Below are 13,369 nucleotides of genomic sequence, written 5' to 3' on the forward strand. Positions count from 1 at the left end.
GCACAGGAGGCCCAAGGGTTGCAGGAAGGGAGGGCTGGAGGGAGGGCCCCCCCGACATACTTCTGTTGGAAGCCTTTTCTCTGCTTTTCATGCAGTTCCAGCTCACTTGGTTCTCCCCATTCCTCCCAACAATACATGTTTCCAACTGTTGCCTTCCTTTCCAAAAATGGGTCACTCTGTGGAAGCATTTCTGTAGAAGTCTGAGCACGCTTTTGCATTTTTATAAGCACAATATGGGATATGTGCAGGCTTTCTGCAGCACAGGTATAACCTCAATGCATCGTTTCAAAATTTTCCATTTGCATTTAACATGTCGACGCATTGGAATGGAGGGAGAAGGGAGAAAGAAAATTGAACCCATATTCCCTTTTAATTATTTTGGACCCATGGCTGCACAAGCAGGTAACGGCATATAAAGTCTCCAGTCTGCACGAAGTAGCCTTCGCCATCTCTGTGCAAAGGCTTTTGTTGCCTCCTTTAAATAGATGTGATCTCCCTCTAATCATTAAATATGAGTAGTAAATATGGCTTAATCTCCACTCATTCTGGGACTTCCCTTAACTAAGTTCTAAAACTGTTGTGGCAGGGCACAGGCTGAAATCTAGGCTCACATCTGCTAAGTCTGGTGCACTTTCTGTCACACCAACAAACGCCTGCCATTCAAGCCCCAGACACCGCCTTTCAGATCTGACCAGATCAGAAGGTCACCAATAAAAGGAGAGCCCCCTGCTTATAAAAGCGTCCTTGAAAGAAAACCGGGAAAGAAAGCTCGCTCCAAGTTTCAAAGCAGCAGGCAAAAAAATGCAGATGATGCTCTTACGGACGCGTCACCCTCGCCCCAAAGCTCTCACTGCCACCTTGCTTGCTGAGCCACAAAACTAGTCCGCTCTTATGTAGGGGAGGTATTGAATCTTTTTTGGTCCGAGAACCCCTTCTTTGAAACACTCTGCTGAAGCAATGAACACACGGGTTCCGCTCTGGTTGGAGCCAGCGGGGCGAGGCTGGGGAGAGCAACTGACCCGGAGCTCCACCTTCCCAGAGGCGCCCCCTGGCCCTCCACGCCTGGATGCAGAGCCACCCAGGCAGAGGTCCGCACAAGTGCCCGCTGCAAGTTGAAATGGTACTTAAAAAAAAAAATGGCACCAGAATGTATATCAACTACTGTTCTGAGTTCAGCACTTTTCCATTTTCGAGGGAGAGGTTCTTGATGAAGGAGCAGAGCACTGATTTCACTCTGGCGTGGGCTCTGGAGCTCTCCACATGCCAGGGACAGAGCGCGGGTCCAGGGAATTGGTCCCAGGGAGTCCTGGAGTCTAACGGCACTTGGTTAGAATGTGTCTCTTCCTCTGTGGACACGCGTTTGGTGTTCCTGCCAGGAACAGCAGGAAGAGCTCCCCCTCACTGCTTTGCAGCACCACTTTCTCTTCTTCCCAGGTCTCGGCAGCTAGAGAACAGGGGGCCAGGAGATGCCAGCAGCATCAGGAGCGAGAGCTCCAGCACCCGTGGCTGAAATGCGCCTAGCGTGTCCCTGGCTGGGCAGCGGCCCATTTCATGATTGCACAGCGCCGGAGAGGAGAGAATTCTCCCTTGTCCTGACCTAAGATTTTCCTCTCTGTAACTTCTCTCTCCTCACCACCCTACTGAGGGCCTCGGGAGTCAAAGATTAACACTCAGCCTCTCTCCTGAGGACCCAGCCTAGCAAGAATCTGGAGATGACAACAACATCCACACCGTAGACTGCCCCTAAACCAATCAGATACACTTTCACAAATGTCTATTATAATAAAGGAACTGACCACTTTAATTTTTTAAATGTGTATTTGTTTTTGAGGGGGAGAGTGAGTGAGCAGGGGAGGGGCAGAGAGAGGGAGACAGAATCCTAAGGAGGCCCCGTGCTGTCAGCACAGAGCCTGACTTGAGGCTTGATCCCCACAAACAGTGAGAACATGACCTGAGCCGAAATCAGGAGCCAGATGCTTAACTGCCTGAGCCCCCCAGGTGCCCCAGAAACTGACCATCTTTAAAACACAGGAGACCTAGGCACTCATAGATTTAACTTTTGTGCTTTTGCCTATTTCCAAAGTCCTTTAAAAATAAAGCACATCCACACCAAAAGAAAAATTAAGGTGCATAAATAAACACTTCAAGGGTATAGAAACATATAGCCCTTCTGGGCAGAGAACTCATTCACTATTCACATTGTTATCCTGAATTTGGAAAAAAATAAAATTGTTATGTATTATGGAAGCCACCTCAGATCTACAGGTGTATGTGATCTGAGAAAAGCAAGCCCCCACGTTCCTCAAAGAGGGCGACTCATGTCCTGCCAGAACAGAGCAGAACTTCATTGAGTCCACACTCCGAGCAAATAGGAACCGCTCCTGTCCCATATCCTTGGTTCACGGGGCTGAACGCAACCAACGCGGCGGTGGGGAGGGGCAGGGGGATGGGATTCCTCCTCCATTAGCTTTCCCGACATCTTCCCTGTCATGCTGGCAGATATTTCCTGTTGACAATGTGCTTCCCTGATCAGACCCAGAGAAGCCAGCTTCCAGTGCCAAAAACGATGATGTGGAGGGGTGGGATGCCAAGAGTCTGATCATACGGTATATGGTAGGGCAAACCGCCACCCTATGATTGGAAAGGATTTCAAAACAGGAGGCCACATACAATGGTATAAAAACATAGGCCTGAATGCCTGCCATCATCTTTACTCAGATCTTGACATTATCAGTGAAAAAAACCAAAGAGAAGAGAAATTCACTTGGCCTGGTTTACAATTCTTTAATTTAGGGGCGTCTGTGTAGCTCAGTTGGCTGGGCGTCCGACTTCAGCTCAGGTCATAATCTCACAGTTCGTGGGTTCGCGCCCTATGTTGGGCTCTGTGCTGACAGCTCAGAGCCTGGAGCCTGCTTCCGATTCTGTGTCTCCCCCTCTCTCTGTCCCTCTGGTATTCATGTTCTCTCTCTCTCTCTCTCTCTCTCTCAAAAATAAATATTAAAAAAATAATAAAAAAAAGAATTCTTTAATTTAGCTGATTACCTGAATGTTCAGTTTTTAAAACACACAGTAGACTGGGCACTTGCAGATTTTAACGTTTGTAGGTTTGCCTATTTGCAAATCCTTTTAAGGCCGGCAATGTGGGGAAAACCGTAATTCATCTGCGGTGTCGGCCCATCTGGCCGACTACCCAACACCACAGGCTTAACGTAGCAGGGAGTTCTCTGTGTGTTGAGTGAGTTCTTCTGGGGGAAGAGCTCAAGGAACTCTGGCATTCCTCCTGGTCGCTGGGGCAGATCGAGGCCGTTTCATGCCAACCCCACAGGGAGGGAGCAAGGCCTCCAGTGGCCCACCTTCCCACGAGCTTTGGGGAAGGGAAGGAAGCACCTGGTCCCATGCTCTCTCCTCCCTAAGGATCCCAGGTGACACAGGACAGAAGCAACCTGCCACGACCGCCCTGCCCCCAGGCCCACATGGCCGCAGCAGCGGGAAAGAGGCTGAAGCAGCCCCATCTGGGCCCATATCGCTCTTCTCCTGCATTGGAGGGGTGTCCTGTGGATTGGCCTCGCCTTTCCTCATATCATAATGGTACTTAGACTTTAGTTCGGAATGAGAGAAAGAGGTCACGCTTAAGCCTTTTTCTTTTAGAAACTGACTTGATGGGGGCACCTGGGTGGCTCCGTTGGTTAAGCCTTTGACTTCAGCTCAGCTCATGATCTCACACTCTGTGAGTTCGAGCCCCATGTTGGGCTCTGTGCTGACAGCTCAGAGCCCGGAGCCTGCTTCGGATTCTGTGTCTTTCTCTGCCCTTCCTCCACTTATGCTCTGTCTCTCAAAAGTAAATAAAACGTTAAAAAAATGAATAAAAATTGACTTGATAGAGGTATAATTTAGATGCAAAAAGGCCATTCGTCTTAAGTGTGCAGCTGGCTGAATTCTCACAAATGTACCCATGGAGCCACCGCCACTGTGCCTGCAGATATAGAACGTTTCCGTTACCTGCCCAAGTTCCCTCGTCCTCCGGCCCGTTCTGATCACTGGATCCATCTAACAAAGAGGGGCAGAAAGGGCTTCTACTCTGCAGCTACTAGCTGTGTGTCTGGGCGAGTCATCTAGTCTCTCTCTGTCTCACTTTCTCCATCTGCAAAATGGGGACAATAGCAGTACCTAAGACGGTGTACTTGGTGTGTGAAGCATACGGTGGGGTAAGTGCAGAGCACGGAGATTCGGGTCTGCCACCCGGCTAGCCTTCCACACGTCAGCTGGTAGTCTGTCATCATCATCATCATCATTATAAGAAATGGCTGAGCTGCCTTCCCGGTGACCGAATTTCTCTACCACCCAGAGGGTGCCTGCGACGGAGCCATGGGGAAATCTCCCGTGAAGACCACATTATCCCATGATTCTAATAGACCTGGTACATCTGTAAACACTGATTTATTCACAAAGGTCTCAGGAAACACTCCTCTCCACTGAAAGGTTCTAACTAATCAGGATTGCTGAGCCCTTGAGCCCACTGGCAACCCATCCCTATCTCCCTGGGACAAATCTGGTGTCTTCCTTATTCCCAAGGCCTTAAGGAGGGCTGATGTCCTTTTTTGTGGCAAGTAGGGGCTGGAGAGGGCTGAGGTTTAGTGTAAGGTAGGAAATTAATATAGAAAAAAAATAAAGAAGCACACACACACAAAAAAAAAACAAAAAACAACCGAACTCCCTCTCCCAGAGGCAACAAGGTCTGACATTCTGACATACCTCCTCTCAGGTTTCTGTGTTGGTTTGGATTTTCTGCCACTTTTTCCTTACACAGCAAGATGGTTATATTACATGAGCAGTTTTTACATTTTTTACTTAAATTTAGCATACAGACATCTTCTCCCTTGTCCCTAAAAACGTATGTTAAAGATTACATACCACTCCCCTGTAGGGATAAGTCGTATAATTATCCCCTATTTTGGACCTGTCGGTTGCTTCCGGTTTTTCATGACTGTAAATAATACTACGAGGACTCTGGTGCTTCATCTACTAGCATTCCTTGGCTTATTGAGAAGCTGTACTTTCTGTTTAGGCCGTCTGGGCTGTGTCTGGACCACAGGCACCATCCTGGAGGGTGGCTTCCTTTCTCGTTCTCCGTGTGCTGGAAGGGCACGCTTTGGTGTCCTTCCGACCTCGAAGTTACTTCACGTTAAGCGAAGGGTTTCTAGTGGCCCTGCTCTTACAAGAGAGCATCTCTGTCGTGGTGCACTGCGTTTGGCTCCCCTAATTCCGAGAAGCCATCCCAGCTTTTAGGACCAGCCTTCCAGAAGCTGACTTAGTGACTGATACAGGAGGGAAACTCCACCCACACGGGCCCTTTTTACTCTTAAGACACAGTAACTTGCTTTTCCAATCCTCAACAAGGGCGAAGCTTTAAGCAGAATCACGGAAAGAGCGACATCTGTCCGGTACCGCTTTTTTTTACCGATCTGACTGGCAAAAATGGCAAAGTTTGATGACACGCTGTGTTGGCGTAACTGTGTCGAAATGGCCACTGAACACTCATTCCTGGTGGAAACGCGGATTAGCACAACCCCTCCGAGGGCAGTCTGGCAACATCCATCCAAGTCACAAGTGCATGTACTTTTCGACAGGCAATTCTAATTTTTATTTCATAGACACACTCGTGTATTCTCTGACACGATGTAAAAGAAATGAGGGTCTGCCCATCCGGGTCCTGAAGCAGGTTTGGGTGACACAAACATCCAACCAATGTCTGAAATCCTTGGGGTCTAGCGGGAATGTTGTCTAAACAGATACCTGCTGGGGGAGCTGGCGAAGAATCAGAAGGTGTCGACAGTTATGTAGGGCAGAAAAACAGGCCCTTAAGGTTCAAGGATGCGGACAGAGGACAAAATGCAGCGTGTGGACAAAGAAAGGTGTGGAGATGGGGCCTGACAGGCAGGGCCGGGAAGGCCTGAGGGGGGGGCCGCGTGTACTATCTGGAGACCGACGGCAAAGTGAAACCGTGTGGCCAGGGAGGTGGCCGCAGTCAGCAACAGAGGATCCTAATGCCATCGACAAGGTCTGGTTCTCCTGTAAGCCAATGGTCACTAAAGGGAAACATGAAAACCACTTCCATACATTTCAATCTAAAAAAAAGAAACCTGGTCGTAGTAACGGTTCATACAGAGACATACGACATCATTTATAAGTAAATACACACAGGTCAGGGGCACATGCTCCATTTTACTGCCAGGGGTATATAATCAAAGAGGTACGCAAGCCAATGATATCAGTGGTGGGGCACCGGAACTTTCCAGGAAGTGACATGATTATACTGGTTGTTAGGGAGGATGCTGGGAGCTGGGGACTCCTCCCCGGGAATGCCCAGAGCAAATGAGTCTGGAAGAGGAAAAGGATCAGGAGGAGCTGGGGCTCAGCTTGGCCCTCCTGGGACGAGAGCAGCTACTCATATCGGTGACCAAGTCCCACAGCCACATGGAGAAGGGTCAAGAAACTGAGTGCCTATCTCTGGGTAGCAGGATGAAACAGAGAGAAGGCAGTTAACTCCAGCCTCTTGCAGAGAAATCCATTCACCTTCTTCCATGCAGCCTGTGTCACCCAAGATGCTCCCTCCCCCTTGGGCCCTAGGGGATGGGAATTTCTGGTCAAGTGCCCTGTCAAGTGCTGAAACTGGTTTCTCCCAGGGGCTGCAGAATGTCAACTTGGTCAGTTATGCTTAGTACTTTTGAGGCATATGCAGTCTTACTATTCCTGTGGAAGAGTGTGCTGAGTTTTATTTCCTTCAGATCCTTTGAGTGTGCTTAACATCTTAATCCTTTTCCCATTCCTTTGAGACTCTCTGGGGATCTGCATGTGGCTAATGTGGGAGCACAGCACCCTGGACCATACTGGGGGTGCAGAAACCCCAACTATTTGGGGATCACGCCTGTACTGTCTCTATTGCTCAAGCTGAAGCAGTCCCAAACCATACCTGGGAATGGCGTGACATCTGATTTTGTCAGCCACAAGAGGGAAATTCAGAAGCCTCTCAGTGGTTCATGAAGGGTAAAGGCTTCAGAGGAAACAAAGGGAGAGAAACACAAATCACGCAGTCATCGGCGAGACATCTGCTCCTCCCTGCGCTTTACTGTCACAAAGACCATCAAGGTGTTCAGAGAACAACCAGGAGGGGTGACGTGTGGCATAATGTCTGGGCTCAGGAGGACAGTGAAGAGACATCTGGAAGTACAGCACAAGTGCTCATTTCCACATCCAAGCCTGTGGATGGCATATACATAGAGCGGAGTCACAGAATCTCTGTCTCTCTTTCCTCTCACCTGTTCATTCCAACAGGAAGCCCGTGGTCACTGCCAGAGTAAAGAGACACGTCCCTCCTCCCTCATGAAAAATTAAGACACGGCCAGGGATTTTGGCCACACACGGGGAAGAAATCTTTTTTAAAAAAGTAGAGTGGGAGCGGAGAAAACCAACCAAAGCAAAAACAATCCCTTAATCCACACACTCAAGGCAGGCACAGGACAGGTACAACAATTTTTAATAACACTCTTCACCATCTGTAGCCTTTTAATTAAAGAAATGAAAACAGCAGGTAAAAATACTTCACTTTTTATATTAGACCATTTTAGACCATACAGCAATTATACCCATAAGAAATCGTCATCTGCTAGTCCCAGCTAAGTAGTTAGAATACAATGATACACGTGGGATGTACTGAAAATGATCACTGAAAGTTATGAAGTGTGCAGGCAATTCAGCCAATGTCTAATGAACTTGTCTAAATCAAACAGTTTCTAGATAATGTACGTGAAAAGTGAGTTTAACGGTGGTGGTATGTGAGCAGAGTTGTTTTTTTTTTTAAATGTTTATTTATTTTTGAGACAGAGAGAGACAGAGCATGAACGAGGGAGGGGCAGAGAGAGAGGGAGACACAGAATCTGAAGCAGGCTCCAGGCTCTGAGCGCTCAGCCCAGAGCCCGACGCGGGGCTCGAACTCACGGAGTGTGAGATCATGACCTGAGCCGAAGTCGGCCGCTCAACCGACTGAGCCACCCAGGCGCCCCTGTGAGCAGAGTTTTGTGTTGATGTTGGCATTCAAAGCCACATCACTGTCGGCATCGCGATGATTTATTTTACATTTAATAATTTTGTGGCCACCATACAAAAGAATTTCCTTACATGTTCAAGTTTGCTATTTTGCAAAGGTAATCCAGATAATATATACCCTTTTTAAATACTCAAAATATAATACTAAATACTTTCAATAAATGATAAGGTAACTCATACAATTTTCCTGTATGACAGTTTCTGCTTAGGAAAAGGAGGGCGATCTGGAACTCCAGAGGAACCTTGGCTGTGATTTTTTTTATTTTTTTTTATTTTTTTTAATTAAAAAAAAATTTTTTTTTTTATTTTTGGGACAGAGACAGAACATGAACAGGCGAGGGGCAGAGAGAGAGGGAGACACAGACTCAGAAACAGGCTCCAGGCTCTGAGCCATCAGCCCAGAGCCCGACGCGGGGCTCGAACTCGCGGACCGCGAGATCGTGACCTGGTTGAAGTCGGATGCTTAACCGACTGCGCCACCCAGGCGCCCCTTGGCTGTGATTTTTAATGAAAATAAACCCTCACTTGTGTCCAGGCATCTTAAGACACAAACTCTTCACTCACGTTCCTAAAAGGGCACTTCTCCGTGTCACCTTACCTAACACTGCACACTGAGAAAGCCACGGTTTCAGCCTCGAGCCTTTAGAAGCTAGGTTTGTTTCAAATTTTTTCCCCACTAAAACTACAACCCAGTTTCACAGTCAAATAGTTGTATAATTTTATACAACTTTCACTTAAAATACTTTTTTGGGGCAACCATGAAACCACAAAGGGAAACCCAAACACAAACATTTTGCATTTCTCTAAGTCTAAAATCTCAATATAGTCAAATACCAGCATTCCCAGCCAGAAACCTACTTTAACGAAAACCGAGAGAGAGAGAGAAAAAAGTTGATGCTTCAAAATCTGAACGGTTTGTACTTCAAGTCAAAAAGAAAGATCATGTTGACTGTATTTTGTATCATTATGAGCTCATAAAACTACACAGATTCAGTCTCACTGTAAGATGAAATGTTTAGAACAGAAGTTGACCAGATAGTTGTTTCCAGCTCCATAGTTATGCGAGGAATACATAGAACTCTGATTTTTATCTTACATTATTTATCATATAGTGGAGAAACAAATAGTAGATATTGTTGTTGACCCCGAGCCAACACAGCTATATATGTTTATGTGCCATGGTGCAAAATTTTGCAGGAACTAAAAACCCTAGTGGTTATAATTCCTTTCCCATGAACACTAACTGCTTCTCTTTATGCTCCAGTGGTAACCTCAGGCCTTGATACAAGCATGGGTTGTTAGATCTTTTAAAACCTTCGCAGAGATTAGAAGGCTGCAGAAAAATACCACTGGGGGTTAAAGAGAGCTTTCTGAAATTGTTCTAAATGGACAAATAATGCTTTGCTTTCTTTGACAGCTGTTCAATAACTGAATACATCTGGAGAGAGAGAGTCAGCTGCCAAGAGATTTCTATTTGGTTCGCTACCAGGTTTTCTTTTCCAGAATGCTTTCCAACACTCAGACTAGTCTTATTTAAGAGCATTAAAGAAAAAAGATGATTCTTCTTTTAATTTTTTTTTTTTGTATCACATTCCACCCTTGTTAGATAACATAAACTGTGGATTTAAAGAAGATAACTTTGAGGTGAAAGCTATTCCACGCACCTGACTTTTCCCTGGTGGAGATATGGCTGATTCCCTTTAAGTTACCTCTAATAGGAGGCAGCACTCACTCAAATGCGCTGATCCTTAGTTGACACTGTTAATCCCTGTTACCCAAATTGTTTAATAGAAACTATTAATGTTTCAAATGAGAAGCATGAGGGTGACAGAGGTTTAAGTTTATGTATTCATTTTGAGAGACACAGAGACAGCACAAGTGGCGGAGGGGCAGAGAGAGAGAGAGGGAGAGACAGAGAATACCAGGAAGGTCCTCACTCCCAGTGAAGAGCCTGATTGTGGGGCTTGAACCCACGGAGCCGTGAGATCGTGACCTGAGCTGAAACCAAGAGTTGGACGCTCAACCAACTGAGCCACCCAGGTGCCCAAGAAGCCAACTTATAATCATAAATTCGTTTGGTGGGCCATAGAGAATTAGAAAAAAGAGAGCAAACCATAGGATTCAGATGCGTAACAGTATCAGGCTAAAATAACCCAAAGCATATACCTCCACAATCAATATAATCTTGTGAAAGGAACCACAATATCTTCTACCCTACATGTTGTGATTTTACTTAAAGTAAGTGGGGGATAATATAGTTGGGAGAAAAGAACACGGTATTAGGATTCCGGTGTGATTCAGCATCTTGTCTAGTTTCAACAATTATAAAAATCTTTAAACACAGTGCAAACTTCCTTCCTTCCTTCCTTCCTTCCTCTTTCTTTCCTCCCCCCCCCCCCCCCCTTCCTTCCTCTCTTCTTCTTTTCCTCCCTTCCTTACTTTCTTCCTTTCTGTAGGCTCACGCCCAATGTGGGGCCTGAACTCATGACCCTGGGATCAAGAGTCCTATGCTTGGGGCACCTGAGTGGCTCGTTGGTTAAGCCTTCCACTCTTGGTTTTGGCTTAGGTCATGATCTGACAGTTCATGAGTTCGAGCCCTGCATCAGGCTCTGTGCTGACATTGCGGGGCCTGCTTGGGATTCTCTCTCTCCTCTCTCTCTGTCCTTACTCCACTTGTGCTGTCTCTCTCCCAAAATAAACACTTAAAAAAAGAAAAAAAAAGAGTCTTATGCTCTACTGACTGAGCCAGCCAGGCACCCCCAGTGCAAACACTTTAAAACCAGTATCTATCTACTTGCCAGGAAAAGCTTCTACATTCAGTACCACTAAAAATACACCATGGTGAAAAAAATCCACAGAGAGCGGAAACCAATTCAAAGTGGGGCATCAAAAACGAGAGGGCTGGTGGTTAATCAGTTTTCCAAGAGTGCCACCACATAACTTTTAGTTAGAATTCTTGAAACTCATAAATAGGTGGCCAGTGAAATGAGTGACTGCAAGATAAACCTGAGTCCTAATCTCCACCCCAAAATGTGCAATATTTGAAATGGAAACTGGCATACATCATGTCTGATTTGATTAACAGGGAGTTTAACGCCCAGGCAGCGACTTGGCTCATGCCCAACTGAGACCCTACTCCTTCTCTTCTCCATCTCTTCTTCAGGGAAGATGAAGTTATTTAAGTAGAGAGGCAGTCCACGTAAGCAGGCACGGGAGACCATCCTCCAAGTCCTCCAAGATCCTCCCCCAGTCCTCCAAGGATATATTAAAAAAACTTTTTTCTAATGTTTTTTTTTTTTTATTTTTTTTAATGTTTATTTATTTTTGAGAGAGACAGAGACAGAATGCGAGTGGGTTAGGGGCACTGAGAGAGGGAGACACAGAATCGGAAACAGGCTCCAGGCTCTGAGCTGTCAGCACAGAGCCCGACGCGGGGCTCGAACCCACCAGCCCTGAGATCAGGACTTGAGCCAAAGTCGGATGCTCAACCGACTGAGCCACCCAGGCGCCCCAAATGTTTATTTATTTTTGAGAGAGAGACAGAGACAGAGACAGAGAATGAGTGGGGGAGGGAAGAGAGGGGAAGACACAGAATTCGAAGCAGGCTCCAGGCTCTGAGGTCTCAGCACAGAGCCCGATGCGGGGCTTGAACTCACGAACCGAGAGATTGTGACCTGAGCTGAAGCTGGACACTTAACCGACTGAACCACCCAGGCGCCCATCTGAGGATACATTTTTTAAGAGGTTCGCCCTCTTATCCTTCTTGGGGGGAACATTCTTTATATATCGTCATCAAATGTATTTTATTCCCAGGGCATAACATAATGCTAATATTCCACATTTAATCGTATCTCTGGCAATCACCATCTCTGCCGGGAGCTGAAACATTTCGGGCGGCCTCATGCACTATCCGTCTATCACGCACGCCCGGCTCGGACTCACTGCCTGTTTCCAGTGGTGGTTTGACTCACTCACACACATCTACCCGAGGAATGGCAAAGAGGTCTCCTAGCAACGATCTGAACATCTACTTAACCGCCGGTGTCTCTTCAAGCCTCAGATGCAAGGCTGAGGGAAAAGAGCCCACGAAAAAAACCACACACACACAAAAAAACCGAACCAGCCCATCCGGATCCGTGCTGTCATGATAGGAAGCACGATTTCGTCACGGGTTTAATAACAAATCGCAGGCAGAGCAACCTGGGCTAAATAGAGGCCCTCCCACTTGTAGTCACTCTCTGAGCAGAAGCATCTGTACTGATGCCTCCCCCCCCCACCCCCACATGTTCCCTGTATCCGAGGACCCAGAACAAAATGGAAGAGCCACGAGAGGGCTAAGACCGAAGACACGGCAGCGGCACAGCACACACAGGGGCTGATGACCCGTAAGTGGCAGGAGCAAGCCGGGTGCATCTGAGTAACAGGTGCTCTCCTGCCCTGTCCTCCTTCTCCGATGCAGTCCTGCGTCACCTTTCTTGCAAAGTCTATACACAGAGGGCACGGTCGGCGATTTCCGGTTTCATTTTAACCGCAGAGAGAACCTGAAGAGTTCACACCTGAAAAGCAACCCGCCGCCGAATCCTTCCGGCCCCTGACGACCTTCCACTCTTATGGCTGTTATTCCATCCACACCTTTCTTCAGTGGCTGGCCTTAGCCGAATCTTTCCAGAGCTTCAGTCTCACAGAAAGGGAACTTTCCTTCTGTGCTTCTGTGGCTAATGGAATCTTTAATTAAAATCAGCTACCGGCCAGCAAGAACTGGCGATGCCAGTGGGAGAGAGGACGTCTCTAAACAAGCCCTCAGCATCCAGGGCAGGGCTGTGTGGCAGGCTCGGGGGGTCCGCCGGCCGTGCATCTGCTAACCGTGCACCCGCTGGCCCTGCACCCACCAGCCGTGCACGGCACCAAGCCCGCGTTCCACGTGTGGGCGCTGGTGACCCGGCCAGCCTGGAGTGCTCACGACACCCAGCTCTGCCTCCAGGTAAGCGGAGGACAACCACCTGCTTCCTAAGGTAAATGCCTCTTTCTTTCAAGAGGTCTTACCAGCTTGCCTTTCTGCTCCAGACTTGTCCGTGGGGGCAGCAGTTAACTGGGCTTGTGCATCTCAGCTGCATCTTGTGGCTCACAGACCCAGCCAGCCTCATCCCGGCTCCTCTCCTGTACCCCATCCTTCCAACTCCACTTCACACCCCTGACTGTCCCCGGCATGTGGCTGTGCCTTCGCCCCAGCCCTTCTCCCGGCCTCTCCTCTCAGCTCTGTCCACCC

General features: G+C 47.6%; 1 protein-coding gene across 2 annotated transcripts in view; it reads right to left on the reverse strand.

The window, feature by feature from the left end:
• Positions 1–13,369, reverse strand: part of FAM171A1 (family with sequence similarity 171 member A1) — a 134,246-nt gene that overhangs the window by 80,996 nt on the left and 39,881 nt on the right. The gene's annotated exons all lie outside the window — the stretch shown is intronic.

This window comes from Prionailurus viverrinus, chromosome B4, assembly GCF_022837055.1.
Source record: "Prionailurus viverrinus isolate Anna chromosome B4, UM_Priviv_1.0, whole genome shotgun sequence".
Classification (NCBI taxonomy): Eukaryota; Metazoa; Chordata; class Mammalia; order Carnivora; family Felidae; genus Prionailurus; species Prionailurus viverrinus.